Source organism: Callorhinchus milii, unplaced genomic scaffold (assembly GCF_018977255.1).
Source record: "Callorhinchus milii isolate IMCB2004 unplaced genomic scaffold, IMCB_Cmil_1.0 Scaffold7, whole genome shotgun sequence".
NCBI classification, from domain to species: domain Eukaryota; kingdom Metazoa; phylum Chordata; class Chondrichthyes; order Chimaeriformes; family Callorhinchidae; genus Callorhinchus; species Callorhinchus milii.
Genome location: NW_024704748.1, coordinates 22,009,536 through 22,030,709, shown reverse-complemented (window position 1 = coordinate 22,030,709; position 21,174 = coordinate 22,009,536). Strand labels below are relative to the sequence as shown.

General features: G+C 35.0%; 1 protein-coding gene across 1 annotated transcript in view; it reads left to right on the top strand.

Annotated features, from left to right (window-relative positions):
• Positions 1-381: 381 nt before the first annotated feature.
• Positions 382-21,174, top strand: part of LOC103180383 (transcription elongation regulator 1-like protein) — a 129,977-nt gene continuing 109,184 nt past the window's right edge. Inside the window, exon 1 of the mRNA XM_007896196.1 lies at positions 382-513. The gene's annotated coding sequence lies outside the window, so the exon portion shown is untranslated. The remainder of the gene's footprint in view (positions 514-21,174) is intronic.

Genomic DNA, 21,174 nt, shown 5'->3' with positions numbered 1-21,174 from the left:
CTCTTGAACTCAGGATATCTATAGTGGTGTTGTTCTGTTATAAGATCTGTTGATTGTACCGGCCTTTGGTCTGACCCATCGGGATATTGGGGAATAACGAACAAATAATAATAAAACAGTCTGACATCTGGTTAAAGGAATTAGCGTTATTTCCTTACAGATTTGGCTGATTTTATTTTCTTACACCACAACACTTTACATTAAACTCAGTGAAGCACTTTGAGACATTTTGACTTGATGAAGTGTTGTATTAAGTGGAAGAATGATATTTTCTTATGTAATTGTATTGTAGCATATCCAAGATTCTGTTATCATTTACATCTACGTTTCTTCCGTAACTGCACACCAGACTCATTTACGTCTCAATCCTTTCAGCAGCATCATCCTGTTACCCAAACACCGATTTGCTCAAACAAATTCGTTGTTTCCAGAGAGGTTTGGGCAAACGAAAGTGCAGTCAACTTCGTGACCTCAGAAGTTTTGTTCCGTTTGATACAAGAAACAATACTGATGGTAAGTGATTCATCAGCGTATGTATAATTAGAATCAGTACTTTTTCGTTATTAGTCTCAGCAATGCAGCAGTGATAGACATCTATATACACATCAGATAACCTAGATAAACTGACAATTGAAAAGCACATATTAAATGTTTGTATTGCAAGTTAATATAGGCTGGTTATTTATCACTGCATTTTGGAAATTTATTGTAAACTGCAACAATTTACCGAATAATTTGAAGAATGAAGGTTTATAGGAAATTAAAAATACCAAACAGAAGAAAGATATTTGCAAGGCTGAATTCCAATGTGCAGCAATGATCTTAGCAAACACCATGTTTAAACACTGGTCATCAGTAGCTTTTTTTTAATTTGCTTTTGTTTGGAAGTTTGGTCATTTTACAAACCAATGTACCTGTTATTTTATTTGGCAATGATGATAATAATCCTTGCATTTGGTATAATGCCTTTCACGTCATGAAGATGTGAAGGTGAAAGCAATTTACAAGATTTAATGTGAAGTGGAGTGAGTTTGTTTGTGTTTGTGGGTGAATGGTACCATGTAATAGAAAACATGTTCCATTTTTTTTAAAAATGAGTAAACTTAATTTGTTTCTTTGATGGACTATTAAAAGCTAAGAATAAAGGTTTGATGTGAAAGGTGATTATTGTAACCTCACGTAGAGGAGGTAATTATATGAAAGGTTACCTAGATTATCACTCAGTTATAAGGAGTGCCAGCGATTCATTGTTTTTCTGGTTCAAGTAATTTTGCTCTGTCAAGGATAATTTAACCAGACACTATTGGTATTTAAATGTATGCTAAGTGTTATGGAAAGTAAAATTGCTTTCATTGTTTATTAACAGCAAAATACTAGTCGCATCCCTAAATCATTTTTATAACTACATTTACAACTAAAGAGGTAGGGAAAAAAGGAGGGGCAAATATATAAGATAAAAAGGAGAAAAAAAATCCTGTACTTGTGTTTAGGACAACAGTTAGCTACCTCTTCATTCAATCTGTGCTTTTAACTAAGCAAATGTAAGTGGGCAAATACTGCTATCGGGTTTTTTTTAACGTCAGAGGAGATTTCACAATTCTGATTAGCATGACTTCTTTGTTTGAAATTGTCTGTTTGAGATCTGAGCGGTGTTTGGAGGTGTGCTTGGCTCTGACATGTTGTGAACTTTAATCTACAGGCTTAAGAAAAATGAGTTTCTGAGGAAATAAATTTGTCATTTGGAGAGCCAAGCAATAATTGTCACATGGAAATAATAATGAGATCGATTTGCAAAAAATTGAGGAGTTAGATTGGAGTGGTTGCTCTGAATGATATAATGGCAAACATGAAAGCTATGTAGGTTACAGAAAATGTTATAATCACGGTTAAAGACATTGACAGTTTGATTTTGTACAACCTGATCTTTCACACATCCATCTCTAAATGGATCCTCACGGTCGAGGATTTTCTGAGCTGATATAATTTGTGCATTTTGACCCTGTTACATTGGGTCCACATGGGATAATGACATATTCCATTCTCGCTATGACTCAAATTTACCTGAAGGGAGGGGGGACAAGCTATTCTGGAAATACACTAGAATAAGCTGGTGTGATTATATAATTTTTTCAGTAAGTGTATTCAAGTTTACCAGATTCATTTTAGCATACTGCAATTTGATTTCCATTCATTAAAAGAGGAACTGGATTGGAGTACAGCAGTTGCCAAATACTGATTTTGTTATTTATCTGTAACAATGCCCAAAAGTGGGTTCAAGATTAATTTTTGCAAAACTTGTTTTCCCTTTGGAAAAATAATGATTTGCAATTTCAAATGAAAATACATAATGCATGAGCATCGTGCAACAGAGAAAAGTAACTAAATTACTGATGTTTGGTTGGAGTGTGGGTGAAAATAATAACGTTTTAGTTAATTTTTAGGAGAGATCCTAGTATGGACCTTTCACACAATTCACTTTAAAACTCCCTCATTTTAGTTTAGTTCTCCTTACAATCACTGTAAACTCTTTACCACCCAGTGATATGAATTTGTGAAGGATTCTTTCATGGGGTACATTCCTGGGATGGGGCAACTATGGAGCAGTTTCCAGACCATTCGAAGGCACTTGCACCTGCATCGGATCAATGAGGAGTTTCATATCCCTTAATAATTTTGCTCTCCATTTATCTATCCTTTTCAAAATCTCTCAACTGATCTCAATTTATGGTTGTCTGAGTCAGTGCATTCCAGATTCTTAATTTTGTCAGTGAGAAGAAATGTTTCCTCATCACATTTTGCCCTAACTTTAAGCTAGGATTTCTTGCAATGAAGGAAAATTGAAATTTATCATTTTTATATATGTATATGTATTTTGCGTATGTATATTAATCAAATCTATATACACCCAGAATACTTTCAGCTACAGTGTTTTCTTTTTAAATATCAGAGAGAACAAAACCTACTAATATGGAAATAAAGGGGCCTAAAATATCAACACTAGAAAGGAACTTTAAGGCAGTGGATGGAAAAGGAAAGTAAACCAAGTAACTTGAACCAAATTCTCATTTCATCTGTGCTTGAATGCATTCCACAGAGCATTGCCAGCTACTGATAGATAAATTATTTATACCTAATTTCGACAAGCCATAAATTTATATAAACATGGGATATCTTAAGCTTAAAATAACAGCTTTAAACTGGAAACAGGAACTGTGCCCAAAAGAAAATGTAACTGATGAGATATCAAAACAGATGACTACCATACTAAGCTTTGTTTGAATGCAATACGATTTATGCTAATTTCACTGACTTGGCACTACCTATTAGTAGTGGAGTCCTGTAGCTCAGTGGTTAGAGCACTTGCTTTGCAAGCAAGACACCTGGGTTCAATTCCAGGCAGGGCGAAACCTTGGGCAAGTTTCCTTACTCCACACGCCTAATAATAATCCCTCCAAAAAAACCCAAAACAATAATAAATTGGTCATTTTCAATCTACGACTGTTTGTGGGACATTGCTGTGCGAAATTGGCTGCCGCGTTCGCCCACAAATATACAGTCAATTCACTTTACAGTGTGTTCTGTGAAGCGCTTTGGGACGTCCTCCCGACGTGAAAAGCGCTATATCAAATGCAAGGATTATTATTATTATTATTATAGTATTAGAAATAGGTTATTTTTGTTGCTTTCTTCACGTGAATATTAATATTGTGGAAAGAATGAATTTTGACGATCAGGAAAAAAGTGCAGTTATTATCTATGAACTGAACATTGCATCTGGAATTGGATTTTTTTTTTTACCAAGGTATTGGATCATAAACCAGGTATTTGTTACTGATGAATTGCCTGTACAAATAAAATGATTAAGAATTAACTGAATATTGAAGTAGAGTTGAGCAGCAGGAAACATGAGGCAGCTTAGCAAATGCATACCCATGAGTTGGTTAAGAAAATCATATTGAATAATATTAAGACTTTTTTTCTGTTCATGAGACCAATCTTGACTTTCAGTAGCTAGATCAAAGATAGTACTACAATGTCATAGTTTATGTTTGACCGGTAGCTCTGCATGTCTGTGTGCCTTTATGTTTTCTCATTTCTGGTGGTAGAAAGAGTTGCCTGAAGGTTTAATGCTTGATAATCGAGAGTGTTTGTAAAGCATCCCTTATTGATTTTGAATTGGGGCATATCTATCTGCACCCAAAAGAATATTTGTCTGTTTTCCTGTGCAATGTGCAGCTAAACTTCTGATTCTTCATGACAGTTGCTTTTGGCTGTATTTTTTTCCTGTCACTTAATGTACAAATTTTAGCTTGAAGTGGAGGATAATTTTCAGAAGTTCCATTGCTATGTTGGGTTAACGATATCTGCCTGAGGCAACTGTTTCTATGGTCTACTGGCTACAAGTCTTTTTCAATGATTATCTAAAGTGGCTATTCATTTCCCTTGTTGACTGGCATAATTTTGTAAGAAATTTATTTCCTTAAAATTTTTTGAGCAGGAATCTGTCAAAATTATGTAATTTTCTATCCAGAGCACTTGATTCCCTGGTGGCACAGGAGGGCACTTATCTATATGAATCCTCTGGTTTTCTGGTTTCTTTTTAGGAACAAGTGAATTGATGGTAGATAGTCACTAGGATTTGATTGGAAGAGTTTCTGGGCCATTATATATAAATAGAATCTCTCAATCATTCAGTACATAAATACCTCTGATGCCAGTGAAACTGTACTGCCATATTTGATCATTTGAAAAAAAATCTTAGGGCCCAGAAGTACATTGGAATGCAGGGATGTATATTTGCATTTCTTGCATGGCTTTAAAATTCATATCATAGAAGCTCTGCACTCGAGTATATTGGTGCATCATCTAGTTAACCCTATTATGTTCTGAAGTTGTAGCGACCATCCGCTACCCTCAAGCTTGTTGGAAAGGGAGGTTCAAACAGAAATGAATAAAAATACCTTAAACGAAAGAAGTGATGCCAAGACCAACTATGGTTCAAACAGCTGACTGTTTTGCCCACACAATATACAGTAAATAATTCCAGGCAGAGGGCGAAACCTTGGGCAAGTTTCCTTACTCCACACGCCTAATAATAATTCCTCCAAAAAACCCAAAACAATAATAAATTGGTCATTTTCAATCTACGACTGTTTGTGGGACATTGCTGTGCGCAAATGGCTGCCACGTTCGCCCACAAATATACAGTCAATTCACTTTACAATGTGTTCTGTGAAGCGCTTTGGGACGTCTTCCCGACGTGAAAAGCGCTATATCAAAAGCAAGGATTATTATTATTATTAAGGGTTATATTATTAATATGTAAATTATAAGAAATATAGAAGAGGAAATGCAAGGTTAAAACCCCCAACACAAATGTACAAACAGGTATTGCAGCACAATGTGTTTAAAATATTAAGAAATTAAAACAAATATCACATATACAAAACAGCTGTCAACATTTCTGACAGTAAAAGAGGAATAATAATAATAATAATAATAATAATAATAATCCTTGCATTTGATATAGCGCTTTTCATGTCGGGAGGACGTCCCAAAGCGCTTCACAGAATATACTGTAAAGTGAATTGACTGTATATTTGTGGGCGAACGCGACAGCCAATTGCGCACAACAGTGTCCCACAAACAGTCTTAGATTGAAAATGACCAATTTATTATTGTTTTTTTTTCTTCATTGCAGAAGAGAACAGTTGGAAGAATCGTACGTTACTTTCATTGCATGACATGCACATGTAACTACAGTATATTAGTTATATTTTGTCTACAAAATACAGTCTATCCACTTTACCATATATTGTGTGCAGCACTTTGAGGTGTCTCAATGACGTGATAAGGCGCTATATCAAATGCAAGGATTTTTTTTGAGTTTGGGAAAATTTATGTGGTAAATGGTTGCCAAATAGAATCCCTTTTAAAATGCTACAGCCAAGTGTTTGGTCACAGATTTGGCTTCAGGCTGTAAATCTTCAGATTTAAACAAAAATTCAAGTAAATGTAGTCATCCTCTACAGTATTGCAAAATTTAGCATCAGAGAAATTCAATCTGATTTTTTAAAAAAAATCTTCAAATTGGAAAAGAAATGTACACCTAGGCATTTGAGAAATTCAATCTGTTTTCAGCAGTTGTTTGTTAAATTGAACAGAGGATAAATGTTCTTCCACATTACGCAGGCTGAACACAAAATAAGCTTTCAGCATAATTTCATGAGCCTGCCTCCTTACCGAATCCTATATATATATATATATTTATTGCATCGACTGCAGTAGACCACCAGGGTGATTGCCCACACTATGGATGAAATTATGCAAACACTTTAACAATAACAAGCAATTTTGTTTGTAATATTTCACCAAACTTAAATAAAATAAACTAATTGTGATTTAAAACACATTTCAATGACCCCATCCTTCCATTCCAATTTCACACCTATCCACTAGAGTGGCTCCAGCACAAATTATCAATTATATATTGCACTACTTTGATAATCGTTTGATACATGTTTGTATTTTCAATTGATATACCACTATCTGAAATGCCTGTAGACAAAAAGGATCCTCCAGAAGAATACTTGCATTGGATTAATGTTCCGATTCATGTTCATAGAGGGAAGGGTCAAATTGATTTTTGAATCAGCTATTGCCAAATTATAATTTAATGTTTGCTCTAAGTTCTTTTTTATGAGCAAAATTGATTTTCATGAATGTATCCAAGTTCAAAAAAAAGTCATGTTCTGTTTCCTGTCTAACTAAATTGGAAACTTGGCTAATGTAATGAAGTAATCAGGATAAAGCGGGCAAGTTACAAGCGATGGGAGTCACAGCAAAAGCTGTCAGGTCAGGTTTACCAGTTCACATTTGTTCCTGAGCACCATCTGACATGTACAATTGAGGTAAATTGCAGCTTAGTCTAGGACTATTTTAGGATAGATTTTCAGGTTTAAATTGCTTAGCTTGCAGAACAAACAAAGGAAAGATGAACAAAACATTAACTAGTCCTGGTTGTGAGCGTGCAAATGTCTCCCAGTATTAACTATCCAGAATGGATTTGATGTCTTTGCGTTTTTTGTTGAGGCAACTATATATATGGGAAGGTAATTGCAGTGGTACAAGGGAAGAAAACCTGAGCATGGAAACATCTAATGTAAGGGAATCATTTAATGTTACTTTAGATGGATCTGGTTAGGAATTAACCCATCCTATTTGCTTCTACACCCAGTTTATGATGAACTGTTGCAAAAAAATAAGATTTATTCCAAAAAGTTGTGATGAATTATATAATAGTATGTAGAATTTAATAGGTTAGAACATTTTCCCAAGAGGAGTACCACCTTAGAATTGTTTTTTATCCATGGTTCGGATTCATAAAAATACCATATCTATTAGAGTAGTCTAATTTAAGAATAACAACTTGTGCTTGTATAACATCTTTTAGGTAGGAAAATGTTGCAATGTGCTTCAGGATTATCAATCAATGTGTCTGAATGCTACCTTTTGATATAAAATGAACCATTAATTGATAAATAATAATCTGGTTGTGCTGGTAGATCCTATTTTTAAAGCACTTTTAGTCAATCCCAATGCCGTTTAGAAGGATAAATATTTCGAATTTGGTCGGACTCCACACAAGATTAGAGAATTGTTATCCACATAAGAAGAGACAAACCAGGGGATGTTCCTCACCTCGTTCATAACCACAGTGTTTTTAAATGTGTGTGTGTGTGTGTGTAAAATGAAAAATCTCTTAATCTCTTCTATGGATTTTAATTTTAAACCTGTTTCTCTACTGCTATATTCAAATAGTCAGTTCATGTCTGTGTAATCTATATGTCTCAATGGTATAACTCATGGAATGGGAATCTTTCCACACAACATACAGCCCTGAGTCTCAGAATGTTGAAGGTGCCATCCTTCAGATGAAATACTAAAATGAGGTCTCAACTGTGTGCTCACGTGGCCATTGAAAATCCTATGGCACTACTTGAAAAGAGAAGGTAGTTTCCTCTGATGTCTTGGCCAATAATCCTCCAGATAAAATTGGTCAGTCAATTCCAGGCTGTTTGTGGCAAATTGGCTGCAATGTTTGTCTGGAAAATAGTCATTGCACTTTACAGTTAATCCTGTGAAATTCTTTGAGATGTTCTTCTGACATGAAAGGTGCTATCTCAAAATATTATTACAAAACCTTCATACAAGATAGCATCTCAGAGTGCTGTACAGTGACTGGCGGAGGTGATCATAGGCTTGATCAAAGAGGTAATAATAATACTTGCCATTGTATTTGATATAGTGCCTTATCACGGTGTTGAGACGTCTCAGAGAACTTCACATGATTACTGTAAAGTGGGTTGGTTGTGTATTTTGTGGGCAACAATTGGTAGGTCTTCAAGCGGGACGTAAAGATGGATAAAGGGGCGAGGCTGAGCGACTGAGTTAGGAAGTATTTATAACAATATATTGGAAAGGAGTACAGTTATTGGCACATCCTGCTTACTGCCTTTTAGTTGGCAAATTGAAAGCGATTGCGGAATAGTTCTGCTGTAATTACGAGTTAACAAGTCAATAATGTAATTTTATTCTGTTCAACTCCAATGTTGTTTGGTCCAACTATCTTGAGCAATAGATTAACTGATTTGGTTGGTCAGTTGTCGACAGATGCCATGGTGTTGACCTGCTTTAAAGTACAGGGACATTGTCATGTTAATCATTCAGTGTTATGTTGGTTTGCTGAGAATTGGTGTTTTGTAAAGGCCTTGTAATGTCAATTAGGAGATGGGACTTTATAGATGCATTCTCCTAACAATAGTATTATTAATCAGTTTATTGTACAGGCTTAGATAAATAAGAGACCAGAACAATGGAATTTGCCTTTAATATTGTGTTTAAACTAATTATGTTTTGGTTTTTGGTGATTTATAGCAAAGTGCTTCATACAGTAGAATCTGTTATAAGTTGTTTATTTTAATAATGTAAGGTGGGTTTGCTTATAAGGTGGGTGCCCATTGGATCCACAGTGGTTTGAACACACAGGACACTGGCTTCCCGCATGCTAAAAATGGCTAAATCCTGGGTCTTCCTATTACTGCCACTTTCTGCTGGATATGTGCAATTGTATGTAGGAAGACCTTGCACATAGCATTGTATAAATTGCACAGGACATGATGGCAATGACCTGATGAACCAGAGATCAGCCATTTTTTTTTAGAGTGAGAATGCCAGTGCACATGTGCAGTGCACTGGAAATTATTTCAACTGTGGCCAATTTTCAGGAAATTGCATCAGCTGCACTTCTTGCCCTTTTGTGCGTGTATCGTTTGCAGGAAGTGATGTTGCAGTACCCATTTTATAATGCAATGTTCATTATAATGCAATGTTCGGGTATATGGGGTTCTTCTTTATTTAATATTTTCTATACTTTTAATGAATTTTGTGATTTTTTTCCCCTTCAGCATACCCCAATCAAAATGATGCTGAATATAAATTGTCCCCATTAAATCCTGTACTTTTTAAAAGAATGAATGTGTGCCTTTTGGAGTAGAGACACAGATGTCTTAGCATACAAGGGATGCTCACTAAATTTGTGGACCTTGGCAATGTTCATTTTTAAAGGGATTTATGGACCAACAGAGAATAAAAGGATCAGTGAATTTACTGGCCTTGGATGAACCACTACTGCTATGTTATGATAACTGTTCTCTACTATGTCTTCATCACAGTCATGATGGCTACACTTGCAAATTGTTTAAGTGCAATTGGTTTCCTGCCAAAGAATCTGACTTTGTACTGTTTTTGATCTCTTGTTGCTATGAAACCAAACCCTAATGATTTTATTTTTATATTACCATAAGATTGGAATACCTAGATGAAGTATAACATTTACACCAAATTACGCTAAATTTTTAATTTCACTGTACTCTAATTTCTTTGTTAATATACTTTTTAGGTGGCAAACTGGACCTCACAAAATATCACATTGCATTATTTAGTTGATTCCCAAAAATGTGATAAATGCATCTTTTATCCGAAGTAAAATGCTTATGTCAAGTGTTTCTCTTATGAGCCATAGCTAGAAATTGATCATTTCTTCTGCAATTGCGTTATGATTTCATTAAAATCGGGTTAAAATATCAGAGCACGATTGCACAAAAAATCCCTCGTGAGTATAATCACATGCTGACAAACTGCTTCTCACTTTCCCACTACTACTGTAAATCGACTGTATTGCAAAATACATTGAAGTATTTTGCAGCAGTAATGCTGTTTTTATAGCTTTCTGTACAGCATTGAAGACATTTGTATAAAATATCTGATGACGAATTTGTTGTTGCTACTCAGAGATCATAGGCAAACTAATAACATTGGCTTTTTAACCTCAACAAAACAGTTGTTACTTATGAGATGTCTTTTATTACTGATGCCTGCAATAGCCATTTTGGAAGTTAGAAAACAGCTGCCATCTCTATAGAGCTGTTCCTATAGACAACGTCTGGGAGGGCTTCACAAGGACGGGTCAGGTAACAAGTGGAGGAAAAGGTGTAGGTTTCTCGGTAGGATTTGAAGGAGATGTAGAGAGGTGGCGAAACAGAAGGGCAGATGGAGGGAGTTCTCGAAATTAGCAGCGTAGTGACTAAAGGCTCAGCCACAAATGGGATAGGAGAAGGTCACAGCGTAAAGCGGCAGTAGTGTAGAAGGTACTGCTACTTGTGGAATGGTAAGTGGAAAATCCACATGGAATTCTCTTGAATTGTTGAAGATGTAATTAAAAATCAAAGTATTATATGTTACCACTTCATTGATGGCAGGTGAAATGCCAATTGATGCCACAGAAAAAACTAATTCACTGAAAATTGTCATTAAAATTCCATCTATTTATGTACATCGCATACTGATTGGGTACAGGATGTACGAAAAAATATCAAGCTATTAACAACAGTGAAGTTGCAGGTTATCTCAGCCCATACAAAACCTATGGGCTAAAATACTTGGTTTGTCAATCTTAATGAACTGCAAACATATGCAAAACAATAGAGAATACTGGTGGACCGTATGTACCAAATCTTTAGCGCTGCTCGTGACAGCCCCATCGCTCAGAACCCGTCAATAAAATAGTTTGTAAGAAATCAAGGCCAATTGAGTTTAAAGTTTTATTATAGGCTGTTGAAAGAGGTGCTCCAACAGCTTAAAAAGTTGGATCTCTTGTCATTGAAGAGAAGAGATTTGAGTTGTAAGTGATAAGAACCGAGAGTTGTGACCATACTATAGTGACAGAGGAGGAGGTGAGGAAGTTTTGGGGGTAGTCACTATAGCTCTATCCAAGACAGTGCATCTATTAATAAGAAACTAAACTAAATAACAAGACAGAAGAACAGTAATAATAATAATAATTCTTGCATTTGATATAGCGCCTTATCACATCTTCGAGATGTCTGAAAGCGCTTCACAGAATATACTGTAAAGTGAATTAACTGTATTTTGTGAGCAAAGTACCTAAGGAAACCACATGATCTGGTCCACAATTCTGATGGCACATCTAGTGACAGTGAAGGTTTAAAAGGACCCTTAATATTTGTACCATTAGGACCTTATTTATATTCAAGCAGAACCTCTGGACTCTTGTTAGTTTGCTCTATTGAACTGCATTAATGAAGTAGCTGAAGCTCTCTTATTGCCAGAGATCCCACAGTGTAAACCTCAGCAGAAAGCAACAGCATAATTTTAGAGGCATCAATAATTCTTCCACATTCTACCTCCCCAAAGGTACTTGGCATAAATGATAATACTTGTATAGGTATTAATGCACCGCTAACAAGATCCAACACATATCTGAAATAGAAGGGGAACCATTCAAGTGCAAATGGTAAACTGAAATCCTCTTTGCAAGCAAATCCATCATTACCTCTTCATTCAACTTTAGTTTATTGATGTTGGGATCACCTCTTCCTGTCCTGTTTCCTTCTTATGTGAGCTAGATTGGAACTAAGCTTTGACTATTGGAATATCCTTCTTTGTTATAATTTACCCAATCATAATATTTTCCCATTTATTAGGTGGCTTACTTAGCCTATAATATTGCTAATATTTTTCTGGCAGTGCATATGTCAGCATATTTTATTTACAGCTTCCCCTATTATCCATTGTATGACCTATGCTTCCACTGTGCATTTTCTTCAAATCAAGGAGTTTCTTCCTGAATCTATGCCAGATCCTCTCAGGCGCTGAACCAGTATTACCACTGTCTGTCACATGCTTCTTGCTTCAATGCCTTTGTTACCTAAGGGGCTGCTCTTCCCACAAAATACATGCTACTAATCCGGCATGTTGGTGTTCACAAGAATTATAAGGACTGATTTTTGACAGCAGGTGCGATTTTTGTTATTGTTACTTTTCAGCTTTTTAACCAGCAGTGTGTTTTTGTCCCCCATGAGTAATAAATAATCTTGAATTTGACGTAGCGGCATTCAAGTAGGTAGAACATCTCAAAGCACTGACAGGATTTACTGTAGGCAAACGAAGCAGCCAATTTGTGCAAAACAGTGTTCCACAAACAGTCATAAAATGAATAAAACAAATATTTGTCATTTGTCAGTATTTGAACAAATGTTCTTCTTGCACAACTGTTAATTAATGTGGGCTGTGGAAACTCGTAACAATAATTTGGCTGTCACATCTCCCTGTCACAAATGTGAGATTTGAATGGAGTTTTGTTATTTACTGTAAACACTTTTTATGCAGCGGAAATCTATATAAAATGTATATTTTCAGGCTTATAATTTTATAGCACGGTGATTATTGGCAGGTTTGAAATGCAATTTAATCTGCATCATAGCCCGTGTGTTAATTTCAATTATTGAATGCTTCTCATACTACCATAAACCTAGTGTCTGAAATCTAAAATCTTACCAGTTAAAGCTTTCTTTTGCTCAACGCAGTGTAAAATTCGGCAATGTTCATAGCTCACTAGGAACAATTGATTCTTCTATCTAATTCTACAGTATCAGCCAAGTTTACTTATAGATTAAGCACAAAGGATGACTGAAACAAAACTAATTAACACTTATATTGACGTGGCTTGACTGTTGAGGATACAAGGATAGAAATATGCTGAACTTCTTGCTTTGCATAGATAATAATACTTGTGTTTGAGATAGTCCTTTCACTTTGGAAGGATGCCTCAAAGCACTTTGCCAAATTTACAAAAATCACTGTGCATTTTGTCATTGTTTAGATTACTGAAAACATATTTTGTCGCTTGTAAAATAGTACCTGACGAGTTAAAAGTTTTGGATTCATGGTATTAATGCCACAGCTCACTTTCCAATATAAAAAGTAAATGATTTACATGACTAAAACTAAATTGATTATTAGCCGGAAAATTCAGATCAGCTAGACGGTCAGCTTCTGAAAAATAGGTTAATGGACTCTTTGATCAGAACATAGGTTCTCAAGGATTCTACCTGAAAAATCCTCAATCTCTCAATTTCACATACGAAATGACCTCCTATGGATTTGCAGCACTTTTGAATCCCTCGCTCAGTAAATATTTCATTTCAAACCTAACACCTGTGCTATATTCACGTCCTTAACCCTAAAGAAAGGCTGTGGAGATCGCCCAAGATTAGGTGGAGGGATTTGGTTGTTAAAGTAATTGTCATTGGTTTATTGGCTACTTAAGTATTAGGCATGAAACCATGTCCACCTCAGTGATTGATACCCAGAAAAACAGATTTCTTTTTTTAAGAACTGTATTTAAACATTCAGATATATTATCCTAAGAACATTAGTGTAAAGTGCCCAGAAACAGATTCACTTTTTTTGGACAGCCATAAGGTACACTACATTATCAAATGTGGTATCCAGAATCTTTATCTCAGTTGATGCATTCTGTGGATTTATTGCAAGAAACAAAAATCCATATGATTACCAGCAACTGTTTGTCTTTTGTACATTTCAACCAAGAAATGTCAACAATGTAACAAGAAACTCTGGCAAATACAAGAAGTAAAACAGAGATCCAAAATAATGGACTTGCTTATCAATGCCTAAGCGTGAAAAAGTTTTTTTTAAAAATTGACTTGGGCAAAAGTAAAGGTAGCCTAAACCTTGTAAACCAAATTACAAGAACCTAAAACCTCTGTATTCACTTTGTTTTTGATATATTTCTAAAAATATTTAAATTAAAAATCAGATCGGTCATCACTATAATCTATAGTGATCTTGTCAACAATCTGAGATAGTGTATCAAATATTCCTGATCCATAATTACTTTCTTTTAAGTTCAAACCGCGACTCCTTTATGCTGTACAATTTAATTCAAGCTGCTGCCTTTGGGAAAGAAGAGCTCATTCAAGGTCCTGCAGTTTAATCAGCAAAGGATAATGAAAAGTTGAAGTATCAATCTACATAGCCCTATGTATTCCCAGCATCTCCCACTCGTCTATATTAATGGGGCAAAATTACAATACATATAGGTAATCTACATCTTATAGCAAACTGTACAGCCCCATCCTGTCATTGAACTAACTCTATAGTAGATTTTAAAGGAAATGGAGGTGTGCAATATAAGTTATCTGAGCTGTGAATTTCAACATCTGGCCCTTCAGCTTCTCCATTCATCACAAATGCATAACAGCCTTCTGTGTTGCTGTGGTCAGGCCTCAGTAACTTGGGCTGCACAACTACATGATATTTTATATTTTGGAACTTTTCTTGATAGCATTGTTTTTTTTAACTTGGCATGTGTACTGATTGGGGTGCACACTGCAATCATGTGGTTAGCTCTGTCTTTTTCTGCCTAACAGGAAACGGAAAGAGTATTTACCCACCCAGGCTTTCAACTACTTCTTAAATATATTGAAGTGATAATATTGCTACATAACAGTTATACAAAATATTATAATGTTATGTATTTAGTTCAGCTTGCTTTTGAAACGCATGTCCCTGGAGTAATGTTATGCTTGCTGTAAGTACATTCAGAATTAATATATCAGTGAGCATTTATAATGTAAACTATACAATCAAGTATTTAAACATTGGATTTTTAGGTTGGTAACAGTTCTAAATATTCATACACTTGACATTAGGTTCATATTAGCCACAATAGGGTAAGGAGTAACATGTAATTTATTGTGATGCCTTGGGGTCATAGGGTGGTGAATATTAACATAATTCCCTGAATTATGATCATTTAAGCAAGCTGAAATGTAACTTTTGCCAAAACACTTCAACTAAAGCTGTTTTTACATTAATATGGTATTGATATAAATTAAAAATGCTGGACATTTTAGATGGCAAAACCAAAAGAAAGATTATCTATCCATCAAAGAGAAACTTAGCTGCATTTGTATACATGAAAGAAGTAAGAATGGATCATTTTTCTCATTGAAGATTATGCCTGTACTTGTGCAGTTTGGTTTAAAATTGACATTTGTCATATTAGATTTTTAACTACTGTGAGATGTAACAGTAATCAATTAACCTGTGAATTTCTAAAAAAAATTCATATAACAGCAAATAAGTGGCAATTTTTCTCCACTTGACAGCAAAGTTTCTGAAAATTGCAGAGCAGTATAGTAGTGAAGCATGAATAATTGGGGCTTTATTGTCATTCTTGATTGAAGTAAAATCTATAGTTGTGGGTCAGTATATGTGATGAGAGTGGTTCAGAAATCAGAATCAAAAATTGATATCCACAGAGGGGAAGAATATGAATTATGGATGGTATGCAGCCATCGCAGTAAAATAAAATCTACTCAATGCAATTTATGTTCATCATAATAGATCTTTGATTGAAAATGGATATAGGGGAAAATAATTTGACCTCATTGTATGTTGCCACAATAAATCTGTATGTTGAATGTAAACAGTATTGTGAGTCTGCAAACTGGACGTGAAATATCAAATTCAACAAAGTGAAATTCCCTTTGTATATTTTCATTCTACTAAATGGCAACTAGAGAATTGGCCATAAGCAGTATATTTACCCTCAATTTTTAGCTATCACTTTTTTTATATATATAAAATATATTTATCTATATATATATTTAGTGAGGTATCTTGTATCTTTACCATGTAGTAGCGTAGTCTGTTAAGGACACAAATTGCTATATCCACATTTGTTTAAGTTTTACCTTAAGCGTTTCTGTCGGATTTCTAATGAAAAATTAATAGTGAAAGCACATAAACCCAAACAGACGTGTTTTGCTGTAATTTCCCCAGAGCCCCATTGCCATTGTTTAAGGCCTGTTAGGGAAGCGACATTTTCGTTTTGTGAAGCCAATACCTGTAGTAATTTATAAATAAATAATTGGAGCAATTATACAAATAGCAAAATTAATTGTTTTGCTTATTTAATAACTTTACGTTTCCTAATTGTTACATATTTGCAGTTTATCCCAAAGTCTCCAGTGCTTGCAGTTTTCGGGCGATATTCTTGATCATTTTACTGCTAAGGAATTCCATTTGACGCTGAGTCTGCTCATCATTTCCACTGTTGTCAGACAATGCAATTTCAGCACAAAAAACTACCCTTTTTAGCACCAAGCTATGTTTCAAATCTCTCCAAATAAATCCAAGCTTTCAATGTCTTTGACTGCAAAGACTAGTTTGGATTCATGTACTCGAGAGACTGGGAAAAGGTTCCAAATTTCTTTGATGAGTGAGGGATTGAATTGGATCGAGTAAGTAGCTATTCCTGTGAGACGCAGCTCCCATAACACTCCAGAGTATGCAATGAAGAATCAAAATACAGGTTAGACGTTTTTAAAATTTTGAGACACGTGAGGAATAATCACATTGTTGCATCTTCATGGAATGGGTAGAGGTTCTGCAATAGTGACAAAAAAAATCAAGCAAGAGAATAAAATTATTGCTATGCAGTAATCAAGAGTTCACTCAACTTTTTTTGATTTTAGGTCAAGGAAAGATTATTGTTCTCCTTGAATTAATGTAAACTACATGTATTATAAGAGTTACTCTTACGAATAAAAACTTAAAGTCAATGACCCAAACTCGGCCTATTCTGGGACCAGCGGTGCACAATACTTCGAGTTATCGAAAGGAGTTCCCAATCGGATTTAATAATTCAGAAATCCATTAACTTTTGCTCTTCAGACATTATTCCAATGTTTTGTTGAGAGGCGGTCTGAACCATATGTTTGTCAAAATGCAGATTTAAAAAGATCCACTTTACAGGCTGTGAATCGTGTGTAAAGAGGGAATTAGTTGCTTTTAATTATATAATTAACTAATGAAAAGATTACAGAATCATTCTTGTTAATTATATAATTAAGATCACTGCTAATTCCCTTTTTACACATGGTTAGCGCAATTACAGATGTAAACCTTGATCGTGCCTTTTGCAGAAATCTATATAAATTAAGTTTAAAAAATTGTTCTTAATGAAATGGAAGCATCATTTTCTGTTGAGAAATGTAAATATATCTCTACCGTATGAGCTAACAGGAAAACTATGACCGATGTAAATGCTTAATTTGAAAAGTATGCAAAGAGAAATTTGTTAACATGCTATAATTAATGGAGAATGATGAAAGAACTTCATCCAGCACCTCAATATATTATTGATTATGGAGATCAAGCTACATGAATGCACCTCAGATTGTGACATGAATGCAAAACACGAAATGCATGTTGACATTGCATTAGTTAGTCAGTTAGAAATATTCTTGCTGAATCTACAGGATACAAACTGCAGAAAAGAACCGTAAGACATAGCGAGAAGTTACTAAGAGACCAACTTGGTGTAGCACGTTCAAGCTAGGTTAGCTTTCAAGGTTAGCAACTGTACTGTTATGAGACATCTGTTTCAGCAAAAAAAAGTATGAATGTCAACTATTTAAAAGTGTAACCTTCTACAGTTTATGAAACTGCTGCAATTTACATGATTGATTTCATCACTTCTTCTATTGCATATTTGATTTCACATAATTTATCATTTAACTAAACTATAGTACATCAAAAAATCAGCCTCTCCTCTGAGTGTTCCACTTGTGTTTTTATATATTAGAATCTAGATTATTAAAGTTTTTTTATTAGGATTCGGTTATATGGTTTCCTTCTGATCCAGAATCCTCCATTGATTTGATAGTTGAATTATTAGTGAACTGGCTTTACACGATTTATAATTGGGGAAAACCAAATTGTGAAGAAAGGCTATATGCAGAAAAGTTTCTATAACAGTTAAAATGTACATATTTTGTCTTTGTATTGGGTGCAAAATCTATCCTGTCAATGATCTGTATCCAGGTGTGAGGTGTGAGCCAATGAAGACCATTTTTTAAATAAAATTGCTTTCTACTTTGAAAATGAATAGAGTGATTGAAAAAATAGTGATTTTTAATACACTGTGTGCCAAGCAAATGTATAGAACCTTGAAATGAGGATTTGCCTTTTTTATTGAAGCATTTGTGTGATCAGCTCTTAAATTCTATTCAAAGTCTCTTCTTGAATAGAGTACGGGAGAGTGAACCCAGTGTGTTTCTCATCTGCTATCATAATGGTCCGATGGTGTTGCTGAGTATGGACCAAGTAGATTCACGCTAGTGAGTCCCCATTACTAATTTATGTTTTGGTATTTACTGCCAAAACCCGTAATAACTCATCACCAAAAATGTAGTATAAACTCTGCATGACTCCTCATTTACATGGAAAGGTAAGCTTTGATGTGCCCAATGACCTTTGCTCAAACCAGACCTTCCACCAAACATTTTTGTTTTCTGTGGTTAGCACTTGCCTCGCAAACGAAAAACCTGGGTTCAATTCCTGGCAGGATGAAACCTTGGTCAAGTTTCCTTACTCCATACGCCTGATAATAATCCCTCAAGAAAAAAATAATAATAAAAAATGAGTCACTTCAATCCACGACTGTTTGTGGGACACTGCTGTGCTCAATTGGCTGTCACGTTTCACCCACAAATATACTGTCAATTCACTTTACAGTATATTCTGTGAAGTGCTTTGAGACATCTAGAAAATGTGGAAAGCGCTATATCAAATGCAAGGATTATTATTATTTTATTATTGTTTTACACATGATTTACACATGGTACACGGTAGATGCCAATGAATGCTTGGATTCATGATTGAATGCATTATTCATTGCTTAATTTACATATTACTGCCATATTTCTGTACTGCTTCTCAATGAAATGCACAATACAAATCACGGTGTAGAGGAATTGCTTTGTGATCATTCTTTGGAACTGTAGAGGCTTGTCAACCAGCTGTCAACTAACTGTATTGTTTTCTGGCCAATATTCTGCCTCCTTCCAGATTGACTTGGGGAAAAAAAATCATAATAATTGGCTATTCATCTCAGTGTTGTTTCTGGTCATTACTGGCTCAAATTAGCTTGCAATGTTTACCTGCACAATACTCACTGCATTTTCAATTATTTTTGTGTGTGAAGTGTTTCAAGATTATTCTTTTACTTGTAGTACACACCACTTCTGGCTCTGCGTAGCTGCATTCTTGAGCTTAAAAGTAGCTACCTCCTTGTCATTTGACATGATTTTCCCTATGTTCTCCACGTCTGCAGGCACTTCCTGGACACAACATACATGTGCATAGTAAGTGATCTGATGACTTGGAAGCTGACTTTTTTCTTCTTGCTTCATTTATAGCTGAGGGTCCGAGGTATTGGTCCAAATGACTGGTTCATAATGTGATGTGAAATAGATATTGAGTATAATGTGTGGTTTAAAATGAGACATCGAATAAGAACTCCCCCAATTGTGGTGGATGTAGATCACATCCACATGAAGCGGGGCTTGGAACCTATAACCTTACAACCCGAGACAAGGAGCTGAGTCAACTTGACGATGCATTGTAAACTGTGATCACTTAAAATTTATTATGTTTAGATAGGTAGTTTGGCAGAGCTTAATGTTACATTGTAAGCCAGAGGTAATCGGTTTACTGTGACTCTATTGATATTTTTAAAAGCAGTTGATATGAACCATATTTTCATAAAATCTGATGCAGCTGACAGCAAAGAACAATCTTTTGGAGAAATCTAAAGAATTGGTCCTTGACACAGAATTTGTATTTAAATCCAAATGAATAGTTTTCAATTCTGTTAATAGTAGACAATTTGTTATTGGAACATCCTTTGTGCTGACTGGTAGAAAGCAGAATTGAATATTAAATCATTTTCTAAAGCTAAATTAATCTGGTATTTCAAAGGATCTGAATTTGGAACAACAGATCAACTGTCAAACTTATGTTACCAGAGGGAAATCATGAACAAATTAAGGGAAACTATTGGAGTCAAACGTATAAAAATGGAGAAGGAAACCAAAGATAAATCCATCATTTATATTAAAAACCTCAAAACTAAGACCGATCAGAACAAAACTGAGACAGACAACAATGATAGTAAAGAGGAATGAGAAAGAAAAAATTAAGAAGGCAAGTTTTTTTTCTTTTTGTGACACTGATGTATAGACTTATTTTCTTACTTAAATTCCTTTGCTTTCAAGATAAAGGAGAGCGGAATTCTCACTCGTAGAATTTCAGGAATGTTGCTGGGTTTGCTCTGTTGTTATGGTGTGTGAATTGAATGGTCAACCTAGGAACTGTGAATTGACTCAGGACATGAAACAGTCTAAAGAGCAACTTTGTACTAGTATCTTTAATTACCACAGATACAATTCAACCAAGTTAAATAGTTTGTTGAACATCTACATTATCTGTGCCTCTCAGTAATTTATCACCATGAACCATCATTGTGAATTATCCTCTCCAATTTTCTCCAATGCAAATAAAATCATAGAGCAATTTAATTTAGTTCAAGCATATGTTTTGGACCAGATTGAGAAACACCCTTGTAGAAGAATTACACAAACACCAAGCAAACCATTGGAACACCCAAGGAGCAAACATTGAACATCCCCTCCTCTGACACTTAATAAGCTCATGCTCATTTTAATATCTTGCAGGTAATCATTCAAATTTTTTGCTTAAAATGGAGCGATAGTTGTACAGAAACCAACCAAGCAAAATATTTAGTCGACAGCAAAAATCAAACAATATTTCATGATTGTCAATATGTCCTTGAGAAATTAATGCTGCCCAATTGCAGAACAACTAATAGTGAGACGCTCTGCCACCTGTCTTCCTACTTGGAGTGAATGGTTGGCT